Consider the following 12,817-nt stretch of genomic DNA (forward strand, 5'->3'; position numbering starts at 1 on the left):
TGTACCTAGTGTGTGTGTGTGTGTGTGCCCCCTGCAGTGGGCTGGCACCCTGCCCGGGATTTGTTCCCTGCCTTGCTCCCTGTGCTGGCTGGGATTGGCTCCAGCAGACCACCCGTGACCCTGTGTTAGGATATAGCGGCTTGGATACTGGATGGAAGGATGGATAATTCGGTTACATTTTAAAATATATTGGTTTTATATATTGACGGTGGTAGTGCGGATATCAAATAGCATCACAGACTAAATAAATTCTGGTCTAGTTACAATTTGGGTGGAGCTCATATGTTCTCCATGTACTCCAGTTTTTATATACAGTACATGTCAAAGACAATAAAGTTTGGATTATATGCGACTCTAAATTATGTGTGTGGATGTGAGTAAGGATACATTTACGATTAAAAAGTATAAAAATGCACATATTTACTCTTTACTAAATATATAGTAACTCCAAATTGACCCTGTGCACATGAATTAGCCTGCCTCTTTGTAGACTTCTCCCTCCCTTATGTACGATGCATCTGGAATAAGTTCTGCCTGCTCCCTCAGGGTTGTTCTATGATGTTATTTTATGTAAATGGGATGGCTACATCCACTTGAGTTCCCTATCCAGTGTAAGGATTCTTCTGCAACTAAATTCTCTAAAATGATGTCAGGCTGCAAAAATGTTGCCTGCAATAATTAGAATTATTTAAAAAAAGATTACTAAATAAAAACAGTATACAGTATATGTCTTTTTTCATTGAAAAGGGTATTAAACTTTTCCGAGTCTAAAGCTAAACTATCTGTAAAGCGCAAATACATGGTAGTTTAAAGTGATTATTTCTTCCTAACACATTAGATAAATGTCAAGGTCTGTGACAGATATACAGCAAAATATCTCATAAATACAATACCTCTTCCATCACTAATTTAAATCATTTAAATGGTGTTAAGATTAATGTATCTATAATCATATTAAAAGTAAAACAAAATTTCAAATACGCACTCTCTGAACAGGGTGGTAACCCCTATTTTTAAATCCTAGGTATTAACTCCATATTATGTTTAAACAAGATAGTTAACTGGAGTCAATATGCATAAGTGCTCACCAATTACATTCAAAAACTAGTTTTCAAGATCAGTGATAATTTGTGCATTGAGTAAATTAAAATTACTAACCATGGAACACTAGCCTATTGTAGGATATACTCATTTGGAGTTTACCCATTCTTCTCATGCCCGTGCAGACTTTCTCCAGGTACTCTGATTTTACTCACATATCTCTAAAAATGTGTGTTTGGTTAATTGATGATTTAAAACGATGTTATATGTTTTGTCTTTAGTGGCTCAGAATTAAATTAAGTAAGTCTGGAATTGACAGCAAGATGTTCTGTAGGTTCCTTCTACCTGCTGTTTTGAACGGAAAACCTTAGGTAGTCTTAATATTCTAATATAAAAAAACCACCAACTAAAAAAAAACAAACAAACCATGAAGCTAATGGCACACGAGCACAGTCCATATACAGTTTTTTCTTAATGATATCTAAAAAATCAAATCTTCTGAAGATGAGAAGGCTTCAAGTCCTATAGATCAGTTTGATAACTACTTTTTGAAATAATTTGTGAAAGGAAGATGCTTTGTAAAGGTCAGCTGGGGAGATACTGTAATAATCATGGCAACTTAAAATGTTACTTTTTTCTGTTAAGGGATGTGTTTTCAATATTTTTTTATTAAATCTTAGCAAATGTCATTATAACCTAAATGAGAAAGTAAAGAAATGCATTTTTATGTAGGAAAACCCATACCAGACGCAAAAAATAAAGAGAATGTGTATTGGCTAAACCTATGGAAAAGGAAGTCAATCTTTTATCATCCAAGTGAAGCTGTCCAAAGTTATATGACTGATATTTTTTATTGGCTGATTAGAAAATTAATGATCAAGAGAAAAATGGGGCAGCAATCAATCAAGAGAGGGTGTTTTTGTATTTTTCACAAAATATATCCATCCACGGTAGATTTAATTTTGTCATAGTAACGGAAAATTACAATCTGTTTAAAATTTAGTATGTGAGAAATAAAAGCCTGTTATAACCAATGACATTTTTTGTTTATTTTAATCACTATTAGGAAAATTGCAGTAAGACTGATTTAGATCTCTTACTTAGGCCTCTTACTATATTACATCCAGTTACCTTTCATCACCAATGAATATCATTCTGTAAAACGTTTTAATGATTTTTATTTACAAAATATCTCACACATTTTGTGTTTAAAAATGATGAAATATGTATTTGCTTTTAAAATAGTTTTGTAGAATGTCCATATTTTTCCTTATTATAAACTTTAAAAATACAAGTATAAAATTAAAGACAATTTGAGTTTATAATTAATACTTCATATAAGAGAATGCTTCAAAGGAGAACACACATTCCAGACAAGCATGTCTAAAATGTGACATACAAATCAGTTGTACTCAATCTGTACGGTGCAGTTATAATTACACTAGCACACTTTTCAATTCATATTTAATGAAAACATCCTGTTAATAAATGTATATTTTTAGAATAATGTACAAATTTGTACAAGTTTGCTTCTACAATAAAAAGAAAAGTGTTTTACTTGAAGAGAGGTGTACAAATCCATGGAAGGTAAAAGCATTAATAAATGAAAGATACTCCAGTGCACAGACCACAGTGACCTGCTGTAAATAGGAACCATTAATAAACATTCATTCACATCTGTCTGCTAGTTATTAACTGGTAGTTTTAATAATAGGCACAAAAACAATCCATTACTGGGAATAAAATACACAAAATATTTGCAAGATTTCTTACAAAAACACAACATGCTCACAGAAGAAACTACTATATAAGCATATTACATATTGAAACAGCAAAATAGCAACATGTTCAATAACAGATGAACAGTGGCCCCCAATCATTAAATTGAGTGAAATGAAAGCCAGTAGGAACAACTGGACTTCAGGTCAGAATTTAAAACATTAAAGAAATGGAGCAAAATAAACACCCAGTTCTATACAGATACAACTCCCCACACATAACTGATTTTTACCGTGCTCAGACCCTTTTGTTTATTCTTCATTGTCAACCAGCACACATGCAGTGGCATTTTTAATATGTGTGGTGTTTATAGCTTTGGATTAATAAAGTATCTATCTATCCATCTATCTATCTATAGTGATTTACTGTAAAGCATTACATGAGAACATGTTGTACCAGTCTTATTTTTTAAATTCTAAGACTGTGCTCATCCACTTGAGCAAGTTATATTGGTATTTAGCAGCTCATCCACTGTGGAGTTTTCTGTACAGTCGTTTTCTTAACTTCAGAACTGACTCATTTATGTATAATAAATTGATTTCCAATAATCCTTTATTATGATCACTGTTATTTATCTCTTTATTCTTCAATGGCAGAATATTTTCACATCAATTAATACTGCACAGTAACACATACATTTTAAGCTGAGACATACTGTAGATTCTAAGCAACCCAAATTTAGAAAACAAGAGCAGATCCTATCTGTTTAATTTGTATCTCTGGACAAATAGTAACATATTTATACAGTATATGTACTGTAAATGCTTACAAATCCTTACCTTCTGGAAATATATATTAGTAGAGAGAGAGAGAGAAAGAGAGGTTAGGAGGTTACTGATAACAGCGCATTGCCGCACTCACCTGACCATCCACCTAAGGATTTCTTAATAGATTATAATATTCCTCCCTCTCTACAAGTAGTACTTCTCTCAGACACATTCTAATCTAAACACTGTACATCATTCTAAGAGACTCTTCTTAGCAGGGGTAATAGTAGAAAAGTAATAGAAAAGGGCTGAGTGAAGCCAACTACAGCACATAAGTCAATGTGGTTACAGTACTTGTACAAAATATTTTTTTCAAGAAGACCACAGCCTCAATATTATTTCCCACATCCACGGCCGGCGCCACCATTAAGGCAAATTAGGCATTCGCCTAGGGCGCAGATCATAAGGGGGGGGAATGCAGCCACAAAAGTTAGCTACCAAACAGTCTGCTGGCACATTAAAATGCTTGGCCAAGGACGCAAAATAACCTAGCACCCTCCCTGCCCACATCCCTTACTAGATTAATGAAACTCAAATGTTAATGACATCATACTATTTTATTGTATATCATTTATGAAAATGTAAAAGTATGTGACAGTGTTTGTTTCCTTCTAAGCGCATGTTTGCTTGTCCTGGTAACTGTTGTGATCATGATCTGCATTTTTAACTTTATATTGTATATTGCTATGGAAGTTATTCTGACAAAAAAGTTGTTAAAAATTGGTATACCCATAGGTTGCACCTTTTTATATTTTTGATAAAATTTTCTGAAAGCAAGTTGCGTATGGGAAGAACTCTTTGAAAACAACACAGCTTCTCAGTGGTCAAACATCACATGATTGAATCTGTATGTTACTTTACTTGAAGCAAAAAGGCAAACCTGCAGTCATTGTAACCTAGGCTTTCAAATCAGGTACATCTGTCTTAAGGCAACACCTTTTCCTCAGCTTCCAAATGTAACCGAAAGTGATTCGCTGAAAGTAAAATAATCATCAAATAACGGTTATATTTGATTTCTTAGAAATTAGTTTGTTTTTTTTTTGGTAAAGCAAAGTTGACCATGTCTGTTTTAGTATCTGAGATGTTTACACTGCTGCTTGTTTACTTTGCCATATGTAATTAGTGGAATGAAATTCAATACTTTTATTACAACTGGCTTAAAGTGCTTTCCAGCCTTCCTGTACCAACAGTCAGCATTCTGCCAAACCGCATATATTCCCCAGACAAAACCAGCACTTTGACTTCTTAATTGGGTTATACTTTAGTATTTTATCCTAAAAACCTCAAACAGGTGAAATAAAATAACAGAAAAAAACAACTGCCACACTCCTATATACTTGGGGAGGAGGAGGCAAAGTGGGACAGTTATCAGACCAGGTGTCTGCTATCACAGGGTCCATACACTACACAAAATTACCAGAATTTCTCAAGAGTTAACTGTTATTTTTCACAATACTATAATGAAAAATGTACTGTAATCAGAACAAGCAACAAAATCATCTGTCATAAGACAGTTAAGTACTATAAAAGTGTATTTGGACTTGTCCATATTGCATTGAGAGACATTTTCAGTTTGCACATTTTCATACCATTTCACTTATATGTGTGGTAAGATGACACTTAAAAGTGAAATCCCGGCTACAGAGGGACTGATGGAAACTTGTTTGATATCGTACAGATATTTGAAAGTATTCACACAGAGAACCACAGACACAAAGAACACAGTAAGTGACCAAATAGCGAGGTGGACTGGAAAAGGACTTTAGGGACATTCAGAACTCAACTTGAAGTAAAATTTGTGATAAATAGGTGAATACACTAAACAGATCCTGTAAAAATATATTACATTAACTCTATACTTTCTCAATCAAAAATCTGTAATGCATTAAATTGATTATTTAAAATAGATAAATGCATGAAAACTAATATTTAAGTAGTACTTTACTTGTAAATATCAATTAAATGTTTCACTGTGCAAGACTCTTTGTGTGAATCGTTGTATTGCTCTGTAAAGTCACAAAGGCACAGAAAACTAAATTTGCATAGCATTATTTGCAGAAGAACACCCCCTTTGCAGCAACACTGTAAATTGTTCCTGATTACTCCCACACCTTAAGATTTGTGAGAAACAAAAATGTAAAAATGACTAGAAAGCTAATTTTTCTGTATGCTGAAGGTATTTTTTAGTTATGGAAGCTAATTTATGGTATTTCTGTCAATTGATTGGTGAAACTGTAGCACACTCTACATCACAAAAGCAACCACTGCTTTTCCATCAGATAAAAAGGTACCAGTTTTACTGTATGTACTGATTAATACAGTTCAGGATTGCAGGTGACTAGTTTTTTCAGTAGATTAAAATGATGGTTTGTTTGTCTGAAAGAAAAAATGACTGGTACCTGAATTGCTAGTCTTTTAACTAAAATTGTTTTAGTAAATCTACAGCAAATTACTGGTTACTTAATTGTAGTACTATTACAGTTAACATGCAAAAATTCAGGAAATTACTGTAATTTAACAGCAGTCATCACGTTAATTTTACGGCTCAGTTTACTGTGAAGTCTCTGTATAGTATTGTATTTTTGCTGTAATATACAAAAATATTATACAGTAAAATACTGTGAAAGTAATGTAATTAGTAGCCAGCAATTTAATGCAAATTTACAGTCCTTTTTTTAACATACATTTAATTTCCAACCTGACTATTAACAGGATAGAAATTGCAAATTCTACCAATATCTGTGCAAGCTTTCCATGGGTATTGCAGTTTTCTGCCACATTCCAGATTTCTTTGTGGCACGATCACAAGATGCTGGAAACATTTTATGTGTAATTCGGGGCCAAGCTGATGTCATTACATTATGCAATTTCTGCAGATTTGTCACCTGCACATTCATGATGTGAATCTCCCATTCCTAAGAAAGACATAGCAACAGGAAGCACTATAGGAAGAAGACAGTGTAATGCTCTGGGAGATGTTCTGCTTGGAAACTTTGAGCCTTGGTGTTCATGTGCATGTTACTTTATCAGTACCACCCATCTAAGGATTGTTGCAGACCACATACTGTACACGGCTTCATGGCAACGACATTCCCTGACGAAAGTTGCTTCTCTTAGTGGGGTAAAGCACCCTGCCACAATTCAAAATTTGTTCAAGAATGGTGTGAGGAACACAAAAAGGAGTTCAAGGTGTTGACTTGGCCTCCAAATCTCAATCCTTTTCACGCATCTGTGTGATGTGCTGGAAAAACAAGTCTGACCCACAGAGGCCCCACCTTGCAACTTACAGAACATTAAGGATCTGCTGCTAATGTTTGGTGTTAGATACCACAGGAAGCCTGCAGAAGATGTGTGGAGTCTATGTCTCGACGGGTCAGACCTGCTTTTGGTGGCACAAAGGAGGCTTGTACAATATTAGGCAGGAGGTTTAAATGTTGTGGCACATGGGTATATATGCACTTCTATCCACTAAACAACACAAAAGAAATAGGACTACAGTGATCCCATGCTATATCGCGCTTCAACTTTCGCAGCTTCACTCCATCGCAGATTTTAAATGTAAGCATATATAAATATATATCACGGATTTTTCGCTGGTTCGCGGATTTCTGCGGACAATTGGTCTTTTAATTTATGGTACATGCTTCCTCAGTTGGTTTGCCCAGTTGATTTCATACGAAGGACGCTATTATTCTTTATAAATAAAGAATCCTACTTCGGGGAAATTCATTTATCGTGGTAGAGTCTGGAACAGATTAACCGCGATAAACGAGGGTTTACTGTATCATCTTTGATATTTGAATATGATTTTATACTGTTGTATATAACTGAACTCCTAATATTAACAAATAAAACATTAACAAATATAACATTAACAAATAAAAGGCAGTTTTCCACTTTAAAGTAGCAAGAAAAAGTGAAGCAACCCAACTTTGCAAAATATGGGCACAGAACATGCAAGAATTCAAAAAAATAAAATTGATTGTTGATACAGAAACTCATATGCATCTGTTCACCCTGAAAAGCTTTGCTTGCTATTTTGTCTGTCACTGCCCCTCACACTATGAATTAAAGGATTAAATGAAGTACAAAAAAGAATTGCTTGAAGAAATGAATATTTTTTCATGTTTTATGCTTCAAGGAAATTGCAAATGAAACCTAATAATGCTCAGAAATTACTAAAATAATCATTAGACAATGAAAACAAAAGGCTACTGTTTTCTAATATATATATGAATTTCAAATCTTCTAAGAAATGACCTCATCAAGTGGACTGTCTGAAACTAAACAGAGAGCACCATTCATTGATGTGAATGTGACACCAGCTCAGATTCCTCAGACAGCAGCAATTCATAATTTTGGGTGGGCAGAATCGGAAACAGAGAAAACAGCAGTGCCAAAAACATAACACAATTTGGCACTACTGATCTGCACTATTTCTAGTAGTAAAAGGTAAGAAAGAGCATAGGGATAAAAATTTACCTTAAAAAATATTCCAAGCAACTGTTACAGTTTGCCAGTGTCAAAAATCATTTTAAAAATAGTTAATGTATTGTATGTTTGTCTGCATTAGCAGCTTTATGATAAACATCATGACACTGTTTTTGTGAAATACATCCATAATCACCAACAAGGACATCCATCCATTCTCTTGTGATTCATTTGGTCAAGAGTGATACAAAGGAAGTGCTAAATTATATAAGTACAAAGACAACGCAACCGAGAAAACAATAATCCTCTTTATATTTCTTAAATAATACTATAAGCCCCTGATTTGCTGATATTAATAGACTTGTGAAAAAATGTGCCTTATTAGGGTCCATTTTCTTTAAGTAACATTTTACCTTCAGCTTACAGTTCAATCTTATTGACTGTCATCTGTGCTCTGAACTACAAACAAAAAGCATTTGCAACTACATCAATGGAAAAGAAAAAACATTCTTTACATTAGAGTAAATTAAAACTGTTAATTAACAAATGAAATTTTCTTTGCTTAATTTTATATTTAACTCATGAATGATGCATTTGTTATGCTTAAAGTTTTTTGAATGATTCATTTTTAAAATTGTATCGATTATCAGCATATAGTACAGTGCTGTAGTGGTTAGTACTAACTGTTCTTTACTTTTTACTTTATTGTCTAAAAAAAGAGTCAGCACACAGACACAAATTGTTATTGCCAGTTTTATTCCTTTACAACTTGCTTAAAAAACAGATTTGTGCAGCTTTGAATGCACAATCAGATGCACTCAGCCTCAGATATGAGTTGTAACTGTTTAGCTTGTAGTGTCACACATTTGTGAAAGCAGATGAAATGGTGGGGGGATTAATTGCTTTTAATACAATGTCCTACACAGTCTTGATAAAGAAACAGAAGCATTGCATTCGTTCTTTGATGGTAATGAGCACACCTACACATGTTCGTCCGCACATCCAAACATTTTGTAACTCATGAATACATTTCAGGATTGCAGGTGACACCACCTTGCACACATCCGCTAACACATACTTGTGGTACAGTGGCAGTAACGAAACAGTCGTAGCAATTAAAACTTTCAAACAAAGTGGCTATGTGGCTTGTCTGCATCACCAATTAAATGATCTGCTCCATTTGGTAATACTAACATAAAAATGTATTTAGGATTTCAGTGCTTGAGGAGCATCTCCCAAATAATAATTTGCATGTACTGTACAGCAAAACAGCATTGATTCGTTCATGAATAAGAAACCGCAAACACTAAATTTGTGTTATTTTTTTGGCTTTTGTGCGGCACGGAGGTGCAGTGGGTAGCGATGCTGCCTCACAGTAAACAGACCTGGGTTCGCTTCCCGGGTCCTCCCTGCGTGGAGTTTGCATGTTCTCCCCGTGTCTGCGTGGGTTTCTTCCGGGTACTCTGGTTTCCTCCCAAAATCCAAAGACATGCAGGTTAGGTGGATTGGCGATTCTAAATTGTCCTTGGTGTTGGTGCCCTGCCCGGGGTTGGTTCCTGCCTTGTGCCCTGTGTTGGCTGGGATTGGCTCCAGCAGACCCTCATGACCCTGTGTTTGGATTCAGCGGGTTGGAAAATGGATGGATGGATGTTTGGCTATTGAGGGCAAACTAGTGTTTACGAGCATAGCCCCTAAAATGTGAAGAACGTAGTAAAAGCACTTATGTGATATATTTGAATGAAATGTTAGTGATTATAATGCAGTCTCTCAGTTAGGATTAACTGATTACAGGTTACTTTTGTAATTCTTAATTTTCACACAGCCACGCAGTGGCTGCAGGTTTTTGTTGTAACCCGGTTGCTTAATTAGAAAGCAGTCCTTGCCAATAATTTAATTTCCTGGCATCTTAGTGCTTTAACTCTGCTATGTCAGCTCATTCTCATATCCTAGATTATCTTCCCCTTTCTAATGATCTCATCCAAATGATCTGAAGGCTAAAATGGAGGACTAATTCTCAGTCATTCACTTTTTTCACTTCACTTTCCTTCCAAGTATTTAATTAAATCCAGTAGTGCATGATAAATATACAGCGTGTAAATGGTAACAAGCTAAATGGAGACATGCTGCTCTCTTTTGTCATTTGCATGTTATTGCTAATTAGGAGCAATTAAGACTAAAAAAAGCAATAAGGGTTCAAAATCTTAACGAGCGAGGCAACTAAAGTGAAGCATAAGTGTTACTTGCGCAATAAGGGCCTCTTAATAAGCAATTGGGTTGGAGCAAAAACCTGCAGCCACTGCGGCCCTCCAGGACCGTGATTGAGGACCCCTGGGCTAAGCAATAAAAAAGTCTGATCACTAATGTGAGACACTTTGGAAACAACACAGAAAAGGCTCTTTTACAAGTCTTCTGAAATATTGGATTAATGTAAAAAAATGGACTCATCAAATGTTGCTAACCTAACTCTGACAAATCAGATTTTATAAGTATTTTGTTACAAAAACAGCTTTTAAGGGTTTATTTAAATGTAAATTACCTGCATTATTTTGTAATTCACTAATTCAACAGTACAGATATAACAATGTTTGAATTTTTATTTTAAATGTTATTTTAATCAGTATTTTTTATCAGAGAATACATTTAAAATGAGCACATGGTCAGATAGATACAATAGTCCATGATGATCTCATTCTTTCTAAACCCTATCCTGAAATTAAATGTGTGCAGCTTGGTCCAGCCTTTTTTGGATAAAATCCTATAGCAGCATAACTAAGGCATGTTGAAGGCCAGAAAAGAGTGATGACAGACCGGAACTGCCATTTTCTGACCAAGATCTTTTGGCGTAAATCCTTTCTGCACCTACTCTTCATTTTATGTTCAATAATCACTACATGTGGTTTGGCTCATTCATGGACATGTCAGTATAATAGTTTAGAGGTAGAGTATATTCTGTGCAAATGCATATGTTAAACAAGATAGCCATCTGATTTTGACTGTGTGACTCATTTACTTTTATGTTTAGTTTACTAAAAACCGATTTATTTTTCTCAATTAAAATAACTTTTTGTCAACTAAAAGTAAACTAAAACAAACAATAATTAAATGACTGAAATGTGACTAAAACTAAAATGCAATTTAGCCAGAAGACTAAGACTAAATTAAAATTATCATTGCTGCAAAAATGTTTCTTTTGGGACCTAAAATCTTTAACCCCAGGAGTAGAACATCACCATCTTAAATATCCTTTGGGTGTATTTCACAATGTCACAATGTGCTAGTTCTGGGCATCACTTTTTAGCTAACTGGACCCATTTTTCAGATTTAATTTTCTATTAATATCTAGCTTCTAATGTTTATATTAATATATTTGAAATAAAATTTTTCCTTGAAATAACAGCAGAACTCATTGAGAAGCCCAAGCGCTCTATATTGGATGATTCATAGTTCAAATGTATTGTTAGTTTTGTGACAAATGTGTTTCAGTTACTTGTTTCAAATATACTCTGCTCTTATTAATTCTTAATACTGCAGCAGGTTTCTTTAATGAGATGGATAGTTGTATATTAATGTTTTTCAGTCTTTATACGGTAGCTGTTTCCAATGCTTTATAATAATTTATAAGTTTTTTTTATTAATTTGAAGGTTACTGGGATCCAGAAATGTCATCAGGACAAATTATCCCTGTCTGTGGTAGTCACAGAATGTTTTATGGTTCAGATTATGAAAAGATAAAATTACGTGGCACAAAATGTCGTCAGATGCCTTTAACGTTTTTAATTGATCGAAAATGGGTAACACAATCTCGTACGCATAATGAAGCAGGGAATAAATAGCACCCACACCACAATCCTAACAGGCAGTTTAAGATTAAAGATACATTAAGGATATCTGTGGTGAATTATCGTCTTGATACTATGAGTACTCCAGATGAGTATTTACTATAATTTACATCTGTATAAAATGTCAACAAAGTGGTTACATTACTTATTGTCTTTAAAGGGTGATTGTCTACCTGGTACTGAAGAAAAAAAGCAAATTCTAAAACACATTTTCTGAAAAAGACTTGACTGAACGTTAATGACTGGACACCTTTTCAGCCTCAGTTCCCTGTTAATACCTAGCTTCAGATGTTTAAACTAATATATTTGAAAGAACATCTTGCACTGTTATGAGCATAAAACACAGTGAGATGCCTGAGGGCTCAATATTGGTAGCTGTGTTGTTCAAATGTTTTGTTGGCTTGGTGACAAATATGTTTCAATTACATTTGTTTTTAAATATAGTACGCTCTTTTTGGTAATTGTTAATACTGCAGTGGGTTTCTTTAAAGAGAAGTTCAGTATAGTGTATGTGAAGATACACTATACAGTACATTAACATTGTTTCATCCATCCTGTAATCTGAATTTTAAATCACATATTAATCAGATCATTAGGACAGCATTTTTTCACTTAAGAAACATAAGTAAAGTTAGACCTCTTATATCACTGAAAGATGCTGAGAAATTAGTTCACGCGTTTGTTTTCAGTCGACTAGATTACTGTAATGCACTCCTCTCTGGACTACCCAAAAAAGATATAAATCGTTTGCAACGAGTGCAGAATGCCGCTGCTAGAATCCTAACTAGGAAAAGAAAATCAGAACACATCACACCAGTCTTAGCGTCACTACACTGGTTACCTGTGTCATTCAGGATTGACTTTAAAATTCTGCTTATGGTTTATAAAGCCTTAAATAATCTCGCCCCATCTTATATATCGGAATGTCTGACACCTTATATTCCAAATCGTAACCTCAGA

This window comes from Polypterus senegalus, chromosome 9, assembly GCF_016835505.1.
Source record: "Polypterus senegalus isolate Bchr_013 chromosome 9, ASM1683550v1, whole genome shotgun sequence".
Classification (NCBI taxonomy): domain Eukaryota; kingdom Metazoa; phylum Chordata; class Cladistia; order Polypteriformes; family Polypteridae; genus Polypterus; species Polypterus senegalus.